Raw genomic sequence first — 11,392 nt, 5'->3', positions numbered from 1 at the left:
TATATATATATATATATATATATATATATATATATATATTATAACATTATAAGTGGACCTCAGAGAACATTATAAAAAAAATAAAAATGCAGTTCATAGCCAAGGGTTTGGAATAGTGAGTAACTGATAAAATAATTTTAATCTTTTAGTGAACCAATCCTTTAAGGGGTGAAGCGTAAATACAAAAATGCTACAAACATTGTATAAAGTAATCAAATGTATAAAAACACTGCATATTCTTCACTGTGTAAATTAAATATATATTTCTTCTTATTAAAGTTACAAAAAGTCAAGAGCAGAGAGAGATGTTCTCTCTTTTGTTGTTTGATTAGCATACAGACAGCAGGAATATTAGACTGCTGTCACTTTAAGAGCTGCCCAGATCCAATATACCGTTACACATGTGTTTTCTTTCACAGCTGTTTGCTGATAACTGCGTTTACGAGGATACTTGCAAAGACGGGCATTTTGACACATACAAGTGTGTGTATTTAACCGTTCAAGGTCTATAATGCAGCAGAAATAACTCGGTTCAATACTCCCGTGCTCTATGAGCAACGTATTCATGTCACGTGTATGCGACTCTTTGACAGCGCTCAGAAATAGTCTCTCAGAAACTGCTTGTATAGAGCGAAATGAGTTCTCTTTCGCTGCTGATTGCGTTTCAATGGCAAAATTATGTGAGCATGTAACCGCAATAGAGACGATAGTCCAAAATTTCTACCGGTTGACTAATTTGTACCGATTAATCGCATCTACCGGAGGGTTTGGAATAGTGAGTAACTGATAAAATAATTTTAATCTTTTAGTGAACCAATTCTTTAAGGTTTAGGTGAAGCGTAAAACTCCAAACCAGGTAAATCAGATAGAATCCACAACAATTATAGTTGCAGTCATCATCCATAAAGACATAAACCTATCTGCAAGACTCCAGTGTTTCTAAGGAAATGCAGAAGTAACTTAGCCTGGATAATGACATAGAAAGCAAACAAACAAGCGAGCCAATGCATATTTGGAGTTGCCCACCCCAAGCCTCCGTGATACCCTTCTACATGGAGCAAGCTGATGATCTAATAAGTCAAAGAAAGAAAACAGCATCTGTTTGTGGACCTCTCACAGTCAATGTTTGTGCAGCTTGACAGATCCAGCTAAAAGCCTTCGCAAAAGAGGCACATTACGAGCATTTTGGAACCGGCTTTGAAAACAGACATCAGTTTGACGCGAAGCGGGGATAAGGCCGTGGAGCAGCGCTCTACACCAGAGCTATCATAGCCACTCAAGGCTGGAATTTCCTCAGGCACTGGCCAGAATAAGATGGCTACCAGATGCCAGCTATTCACTGAGCTCTTGGCTGGTTTCCCGGGAGAATTGCAGCCTCAGCCAGTTCTGCTTGAAGGTAGACTGTGCGTGAACACTTACCCTCACTTTACTCAACACAGGATTAAACAAAAAGGATAAAAGCATCCTCAGCTGATGAATTGCCTAGTTCTGCGGTTCCAAACATGGCCTGAAGACTTGATTACAACTTGGTATGGCACAAACTTTCTCTTGGAAGCGGCGCCTTTCATGGAAGTCGGTTTCTCGTGAAGAACCCCAGTCATTTACCTCGTACAAGAGGTTTCCGTATACCGCAGTCGTGAGTCATGGTTACAAGCAAACTTGGAAACGTTCATTGACCCAACAACCTCGGAAAGCCGCTACCTGCTCTTCGAAAGCAGACCGAAGATTTCCAAGATCTCTCAAGCACAAGGACCTCATTGACAATGACAGCTCAACACCAGCCTGGGTTGCTTGGCATTTAAAATGGCGCCACAGTCCCGCTGCATGTAATTATGGAGGCTGAACGGGCCAAAGCTCACTTCGACGAGCTACCACATCATGAACGGCACAAACTCCACAAGGCCAACATGTAATTTCAGCAAACGAGCGAAAGCAAATAAATGTCAGACGACACTAAGCCCAGACCAGCAGCCTGTTTCTTGAGTCCGGGATCTGGCATGAGGAATATGGGACTGGATCCGCAGATTCTCGTGTCTGATTTCAATGCCCAATCAGTGCCAAATGAGTCATGGGGAGTATAAAGCCCAGGAGTGAATTGTGAAGTGCTCTGAATAGCTTGTTGAACATTCTCTAGTGTCGTTTATCAAGCAGGTGATATTCTCAGACTGGTTGAAATTGACACAACTCCCTGCAGAGGTGATACTGCTTGACCTGCTGCACGTGATGAAGAAAAGGTCTCACGAACAACTGAAGATGATCCATCGGTAAAGGTTTGCTGAGTATCAAACAGCATGACAGATAGGGTATCAGATTTTGCCTGCAGGTATATGTATTTGTATATGGTTCCCAAACAGAGGGTAGCGCTCCAGGAGATAAAGTACTTTCTTTGTGCCTATGACTCACACCTGCTGGGAAACGGCACACATATTCTGTTACCACTGTTCCAACATGCTTGGCTCATAGAGAGCCGGTCTTCGGCATGAGAGGGAGAAAAAATGTACAGTATCCAGACACAAGCACTGCAGCACAATCGAACCCTCTGCAAACAGAACTTTGTTTGACTATCTTTACTGATAGAAGTCATATGTCTACCAAACATTTATTCTTGTAATGTGTACATAGTGAGGCCATTCCTCAAACAGATTACAACCATTTGAAACTCCTTATTAAATCTGAGTGGCAGCGAGAGATCTTCAGAGATAAAAGGCTTTAGCGGAATCAAAGCGAGTTGCCATGACAGGCCCGAGCCAAGAGAATTTTACCGCCTAAAATCAAACTGCCAACACTTATGCAGTAATTAGAGCCCTTCTGTCTCTTGATGTTAAAAGAAAAATTCTTGAAGAAAAAACAATCATACTGTTTTTAATGGATGGATAATGTTTTTGTTTTTTTTACTTTGTTGAGTCTATTGTTTTGCTCATTTTTAAGAATGTTTGTCCCCAGTCAGATTTTCAAACACTCTATAAAAGAATAAGCTTTAAAAACATATATTTACTCAAAACAAGAAAACTAAAAACACATCTCTTCCATGTACACTTGACCCTCTAACACTTGCACTCTGTAATCTATTTCTATTTTATCTACTTTTCTTTTTATTTATTTGACCTTCTAACACTTGCACTTTCTATTCTATTTCTATTTTATCTACTTGTTTCCTTTTTATTTATTTATTAAAAACATGACCTAACACTTTCACTCTCTATTCTATTCCTGTTTTATCTAATTGTTTTCTTTTTATTTATTTATTTAAAAAACATGACCTTCTAACACTTGCACTCTCTATTCTATTTCTATTTTATCTACTTGTTTTCTTTTTATTTATTTATTAAAAACGTGACCCTCTAACACTTTCACTTTCTATTCTATTCCTGTTTTATCTAATTGCTTTCTTTTTATTTATTTATTTATTTAAAAAACATGACCTTCTAACACTTGCACTCTCTATTCTATTTCTATTTTATCTACTTGTTTTCTTTTTATTTATTTATTTAAAAAATGTGGCCCTCTAACACTTGCACTCTCTATTCTATTTCTATTTTATATACTTGTTTTATTTATTTATTTATTTCATATATTTATTATTAAAAACCTTGACCCTCTAACACTTGCACTCTCTATTATCTCTATATCTTTATTTCTATTCTACTACTTGTTTTCTTTTTTTTATTTATTATAAAAATGGACCCTCTAACACCAGCGTTGTCTATTTTTTTTCTACTCTACTACTTGTTTTCTTTTGATTTATTATTAAAAAATGGACCCCATAACACTAGTGTACTGTATTCTTTTTCTTTTCTATCTACTTGTTTCTTTTTATTTCTTAAAAAAAAAACACCTTGCAACGTGTACTGCATTAGACTAACTGAGATTTGTCACAGCATTTTATTGCTCTTTTGTTGATTTTGATTGCTTCTATTGTCCTAATTTGTAAGTCGCTTTGGATAAAAGCCTCTGCTAAATGTAAATGTAATGTAAAAAACATAAATGCATTATTTCTTCAAAATTAATTTTTATTACATTTATTTTAATTTAGAATTGTACTATTTTATTATTACTATTATTATTATTATTATTCTTGTTGTTGTTGTTGTTGTTGTTGTTTAATAATTAATCTATTTTTAGATGACCACATTTCTGGCAGACCAGTGTAGTGAAAGTTTGAAAACTATAAATTTCGTTTATTTTAAGAATTTTAGATTTTGATCTGATAGTTTGAAAACGTTCCGTTTTTAATAATTTTAAATCAGAATTTCTTCTTACTTTTAAGTATAAAATTAACTGACTGCTAGCAAACTTGTTACATTACGAAGTCCAATGTGTTTTACATCAATAATTAAAATAAAAATGTCACTATCAACACATGCTATAACAAAACTCTACTTGCAGGCTGATTAAGGCTTTATTTCAAGACATGTCATAAACTCGGGTCTCAGGAAAGGACAAAAATATGTGTGCTTATTTAGAAGATCTTGGTTGTTGTATTGCCTTTTGAGAAAAAGTATCATGGATAGCATATTAATTGTGAAACTTACAACATATTAGACGGCATTACGTTAGCAGAGTGCCTCCAGATACCATTTTGGGGAAAAGATCTGCCTCTCGTTAAAAACCATTTAGGCTTTATATAAAATGGAGAAAGATGAAATACACTATAAAATGTGCGGCTAGAGGACAACAAACTAAATGGAGCGTGTTGGGTCTATTTTAACCACTAAATGTTTTACAGATTTGATCGTCCTAACAAAATTCCAACTATTACATTAAAGATTTTAGTTTTCAACCAAACTGAATCCAAAGATGAATGAAAGATTTGTGAGAATAAACCCCATTATTAAAGACTGGCAGTTTGAGGCTTTTTTTGTTCATGTCAGTTAGCTTTAAAGCCATTTAATAAAGTGACATACAGAACAATCAGTCCAGATTATGCAATGTACGCAATGTCCAGATGGAAATGTTTTCAGGTGACCATCGAGCACTTATTCAAAAACCTCACATCTTATGTCATTCTGTGGTTTTCAAGGACAGAGCATGTGGATCGTTTCATTAGAGAAAAACTAAATGTGTACTGAGAGAACAAAAAAACACAAGACATGCCATGTCCTACATTACACCGAGTGGACATCAAAGACCAGGACAAGGGGCCTCTATTTCAGTATAATTACGGCATTTCCCAACTGCAGGGCTTCACCAGGCCTTGACACTTTCAACTCATAAACAAATCCTTAATGAACTTGAACTCTTCTGCAATGACTCACCCTGCCCTCACATTACAGTTCCATGGAAAAAGACAAAAACTGAAGCTTCACGCTGCATAATTAGTAACCCAGTAACTGTCCGGGTTATAAACCTAAGCTTGAGCAAATACATATGAAAGCTTTTAGACAGCCTAAGCACAATGTATGAAACCCCATCTAGGGCCTCAAACAAGCGAAGTCTTGGAGCAGCCAAGAGCCAACACACCGTCAGTGTGCCAGCGAGAAAGTCGACCACGTCCCCTTCGCTGAGGCCCTTTTCCCTTGACAGAACAAAGAGCACTCAAGTTTAATTTGAAACTGATTACAGCCACTCATAATGCGTGCTGAAATATGTGTTGGAAACGAGTGTGCTGAATGAGGAACAGAACTTGGCGAGTCGGAAAACCAGAGAGGATTCAGTTAAAGAGTGGAGAGAGGGGTTGGAGCCGCGCATTCCACCGCCAAACTAACTTCGCAGGCGTATCGCTTTCCTGCATTTAGAGGCTTTTTTTAAACGTGTTTTTCTCATGTTTGCATTCCGCTTCTAGTATTTACTGTATATAAACGTTCGAGACCTGAGGAATGCACATCTGGGAAGATGTTCTCCATGTAGGGTTCAGCTTCTTGAGAAGATGATGTTCCTAATACCTGGCTAAAGCAAGGCCTTGGTGTGGAAACTAAGAGAGTTTTAACAGTTTGGACTGTGCAACCAGTGTACAGCTGATCCAAGGTTAAAATACACACAGTGTATAATATATACACAGAGAGATTGACTGGAGACACTGTTCCCAAACAATTTAAAAACAAAGACCTTTACAAATTAACTGTCTCGCTCTGCTTTATGTATAGATGTTCAAACTATTATGTTTAAAGTCCACTATAACTGACAAGCTGTTGTGCTTATGAAAACACATTGGAGTAAAGAAGGGTAAGAGAAAGCAGGGACAAGTGTAGCACTCAAAATGTAACTTCTTTTTTTGGTTTTGTCAGTAACTTTTTGGAATGTATTTCCCATTACAGGTTATTTGTCTTGCTTGTTTATGTAGTCTCATATAACTTAAACTCTTAAAATATGTCCATTAGACACTAAAAAGCACCATCTGAACTTCATGAAAGAATTAACAAAAATAAAGTGTAAAAAAGTCACAGAAGTTTAAGTTTACGGTAAATAAAAATTGACTGTACTATTTTTACATGTATAATGAATATTATAATACATATCAATAAGTATTTTGGAATCTAAAATAAAAAGCTACACAAAAAAAGTAAAAAAATAAAAAAAATAAAAAAATCAAAGCCATATGTTCCAAATTTGAAGTTGATATCACAAAAATTGAGGTTCCTGTGCAATTTTGTTTAGGCACTTTGCCAAAAATACTAACCAGTTTGCACCCAATTTATTTATTTATTTTTTGCATTTTCCCATTTTCCTGTCACATATTCATAAATTCTGTCACAATATTACTTCTATCACAAAATAAACACTAAATATGGAACCTTGGAGACTCAGAACCTTACTGTGTTTAAAGTAGAATTTAAAGTAGCCTACAACTTCCATGCTAATGCAATGTCTGATTTCAATTTTGAGTGTTTAGTTTTTGAATGCTGAAACGTCTGGTAGGGAAAAAGGCAATAAGCAATAAAAGTGTGACACTGTTACATTTATCAAAATTTCTATTACAATTATAATCAGTGCAACAAATGTAACATTTAATTTAACTGTATAACTGCACGTTTTACATTTAATGACTGCTAACATGTTAAATCAAAATAAAAGAGTAAAAAAAAAAATCCATGCTCTCTTTTATAATGCAGCAGGGATTTAGTCATGTGACACTGGCACAGTTAATGCTTGGACACAACATTTCCCTGTGCACAGCCTACTATTGCCAATACAGTCACTTCATTACTAAGATTATCATATTTGGTTACATTATTGATGAAGATGATTAGATAAACATAAATTAAAAATAGATTAAAAGTGCAATGCAATACAAAAAAAAAAACTACTTGTCAAAAAATTGTTAAACATTTTTTTTTTAAATGTAAAAAAATATATATAAATCGTTTAAAATATGTTTCTAAAAGTGTTTATTCTTTAAAAGTATTTATTATTTTATTATAAACAGTAGATTTTCCCGTCTTCAACAGCTATAGGATAAACAGATTTAACGTAGTACACAAGTTAGTACGTTCCTCTATTCCACAATACTGTACATAAAACATTATCGCGTATTCAACAGGTTCCAAGCTGCTACACTCGACGTTATTTCAGTTTTTCAAATATGAAGACTTAAAACATGTCGTTTTTAACATGAGAAACTGTTTATCAAATGTCCAAGCGCAGCTCCCAGAGCTCAGTTATATGATCTCCTTTGGGTCGCCCAAAACTTTCCTCTCGCTTTCACTATGATGCCGTTACTAATACAGTAAACCTTTTTTCCCAAAGTGCAACTTTTCAAGTGTTTCTTGTCAATCCTTACCTTACTTTTCTTCCAACATTAAACGAGCATTTTGACGCGGTTTCTCTCCATCGCCTTGGCTGCGCTTCACCTTCGTAGTAAAGTCAGAGGATTTCGCTGCGACTTCCCCTCCGCGGCTCCCATTGGAGAAGAGCTCTGTCAGTACTCACGCGCTCGCGCCAGCATTTCCTGTCACAGAACAATCCTGGGCGGTGTTTCCAATGCCATACTACCCATTCCTATACTACCATTCCTTACGCACTGCTTTTCAAGTATGCACTATGTCTTCTGCACAGTATTTTCTGTATTGTCTGGAATCCCCTGATGATGCCTGAAAATTAAGTAACGTTTTCCCCCCTCCTCCAAAAACGGTTACCACTTGGCCAAACGTTGGTGCATCCACCACAAATCAAATACGATAAAATAAAATATAAAATAAAGTAAAATGAAATGAAATAATAAAATAAAATACAATGAAATAAAATAAAATAAAATAAAATACAACAATAAAATAAAATAAAACTTATTTCCACATCTGGCAGGTTATTTTATACATTGTGATCCAGCATTAATTATTATAGCAGTAGCATTGTAGTAATATCTGGCTTTTGAAGAAAAAAAAAAAAAAAAAAAGTTATTAAAACATATATAAAAAGTATATTTTAAAACATATATAAGCTTTTGTGTCAAAAGAGCAAGTATTTTAGCAATTACTTAATTACTGACAAAATGTCCAAAAACCTCCCTTTGGGGACGTCCTCATTTGTGAAACTGGTATAAAAATAAAGTAAACAAAGTTTTTTTTTTTATTTAAAAATGCAGAAAGTTTCCTGTAAGGGGTAGGTTTAGGTGTAGGGTGATAGAAAATACAGTTTGTACAGTATAAAAACCATTACGCCTATGGAATGTCCCCATTTAGATAGCTAAGTAAACATGAGTGTGTGTGTGTGTGTGTGTGTGTGTGTGTGTGATTTGCCACCATGGAAGCAATACTACATGATGAGTATTGCTATGATTCATGTACAATGTTGAGCAATTATTTTAGTGTTTGTCCAGTGATATTAATATTTGCATTTGCATATAAATATTACCTCAATGCTAAAATCTTTTTTTCCCCAATCAGAGCCAACACTCAGTATTTATTTTTTTTAGTTTGTTTTTACATTTTTGTCAACATTAACATAAGGATTTGTGTGGGTTTGTACGCTCTAATCGTAATTTTGCATTAAGATTAGAGCGTACACATGAAAGACAAGTTTGCTTGTACACAAGATCTCACTGATGCCATTTCTCACAATCTGACAAGCAACAATCATAAAAGCAAGAAAAAAGCAAGTCATACAGTGTGTATCCCGTTTTAGCCGTGAAAACGCTTATTCAGGATTTGTTTTACATACAAGCAATAACATTTAGGAGTAAGTGAAGTTAAGCTTGAATAAAAGTAGATAGTTATTAAATGTCATTATGGCATTACTGTTGTATTTTTATATCCAAAGAAAAAGGAAAAATTTAAATCGCATCATATGACCCCTTTAAGTTCCTGATACAGTTTGCCGAGAGGTAAACGTGTCATACGTCAGAAAACGTGTTTCCTGTCAGACTCCTGTGTATGAACTTATTCAGTCGGTTTGCCCATTCAAAACGCTCTTCCAGTCACAAAGTTGAAATGGATAATTACTTTCGTGTATTGTTTGGCTGTTGTGATAAATTTCCTGTTGTTTACACAGATTTGCTATCGTAAACTACGCTTGTTTTTCATTGAAATGTTACGTGGCCTTGTTTTATTTTGGTGTTTTCGCTGTTTTTAAAGCATGTCATTCAGAATATGCTATTTTTAATTCAAAATAAAATATTCATTGTATTCATTCAAGCATTGTAGTTTATTGTTTTTGTAGTAAATACGTTATATTGATATTTTGAAGTTTGCGTTTTCACTATTTTACAAACATATATTTCAAACATGTTTTGCTTTGATCCAAAACAACCTAGATTGCATTCAAGGTAGACTTTTTTTTTTCTTTTCTTTTTTTATCAGTTCTTGCTTTCCTTGGGAATCAAATCCATGATCTTGGCATTGTTATGCTCTTGTTTGAGTGACATTTGAATTGTTGGTGTGGTTTCTGAAATGTTAAACTTTTGATAAAGGCATCACATGTATTCATTTGTCAGAGATGTCACTGCAGTGACAATAATGCAGTTTTGATGGGGGTGCTTAAGTGTAATCCACAGATAATTCATCTAGCAAGTTGTTGTGCCAGAAACACCCAGATGTGATAAACAGTTGTCACATCCTGTTATGATTCATGTGCTTTATTCTCTATGCAACTCTGTTTCATCGTATCATCATTCGCTCATAGCAGTTTACATGCTGTCATTCTCTGTAAATTAGTGTCAGGTATGCTATTTCCTTTTATGTTTTACAAAGTTTTATATTAAAGGAATAGTTCACCCAAAAATTATCGCTGAGAATGTCCTCACCCTCAGACCATCCAAGATGTAGATGAGTTTGTCTTCATCATATATGTATAAACGTAGCATTACATCACTTGCTCACCAATGGATCCTCTGCAGTGAATGGGTGCCGTCAGTTTAAAGTTAAAAATGTCTTGATGTTTTGTTTCTTACAAACGCGCATCTTTTGGCTTCTCAAGTCATTACTTGATGGACTGGAGTGGTGTGGATTATTGTGATGTTTTTATCAGCTGTTTGGACTCTCATTCTGACGGCACCCATTCACTGCAGAGGATCCACTGGTGAGCAAGTGATGCAATGCTACATTTCTCCAAATCTGATGAAGAAACAAACTCATCTACATCTTGGATGGTACATTTCAGTTTATTTATTTTTTTTAGGTGAATCATTCCTTATAAATAAATAAACACTTAGCACTATACAAAACATCATAACCTCAAATTAAATAAAAATAGTACCTCATAAAACATTATTTCATAATGATATCAAAGTTAAGTATCGTGACATTACACATCAGTAAGAATTACTGTATCATGATGAAAATAAAAACATACAAAATAGGCCTACAAAAACAAGTTTCCAAAGAAGTGATAATAGCAGATTTGCATACCAGAGTTAAAGAAATGAATAGAGGTGCTAAGAGATTTTAGTTGCAATCCTGCTTTAACACACCTGAATACCTCGATCACCCTTTATGTCGTGTAATGTAACCAGAAGCTGTATCTTTCAATACATAATTTTAGACATTATGTTCTTTTTCTGTGTCTATAGTGTACAAATAAAAATACTGGATGGATACAAAACTGTTAGTTTGTGGAGCGAGATATCTAGGTCTCTTGTTTGTTTGCTGGCTGCATTATACAATCTAATGGCTATGCTTTAATCAACTATAGAAAACAACGGGGGGGATAAATCAGTGAACAGCTTTGATCACGATGAACGCACAAAACACTGATTGTTGAAATTACTAGGGTATGTCCTTATTATTTTCAAAAGTATAGTCAATAAGAAGAATGACCGAAATTATACTACAGTAGCCTATAACATGTCATTCTTCTAAATAAACTGTTACATCACTTATTATTAAAGTGTTCACGTCTTCATTTATTCCAAGAAGGTTCCTCCTCCTCAAGCAAATATTTTTGTTTTCCCATTTCAAAAGTGCAGTGGCAGAAACTGTTGGTGGATAATAATCATCTAAAACCTTTAATCTGTTAAACCACA

At 34.9% G+C, this 11,392-nt stretch overlaps 1 protein-coding gene across 1 annotated transcript in view; it reads right to left on the bottom strand.

Moving 5' to 3' along the window:
• LOC107750187 (ciliary neurotrophic factor receptor subunit alpha-like) overlaps positions 1–7,786 on the bottom strand; it is a 45,035-nt gene extending 37,249 nt beyond the window's left edge. Inside the window, exon 1 of the mRNA XM_016565471.1 lies at positions 7,718–7,786. The gene's annotated coding sequence lies outside the window, so the exon portion shown is untranslated. The remainder of the gene's footprint in view (positions 1–7,717) is intronic.
• Between the last annotated feature and the right edge of the window lie 3,606 nt (positions 7,787–11,392).

The sequence above is a fragment of the Sinocyclocheilus rhinocerous genome, unplaced genomic scaffold, assembly GCF_001515625.1.
Source record: "Sinocyclocheilus rhinocerous isolate Xijiao unplaced genomic scaffold, SAMN03320098_v1.1 scaffold4841, whole genome shotgun sequence".
Lineage (NCBI taxonomy): Eukaryota > Metazoa > Chordata > Actinopteri > Cypriniformes > Cyprinidae > Sinocyclocheilus > Sinocyclocheilus rhinocerous.
Note: the sequence above shows the minus strand (reverse complement) of the source record. Positions and strands in the feature narration are given on the sequence as shown.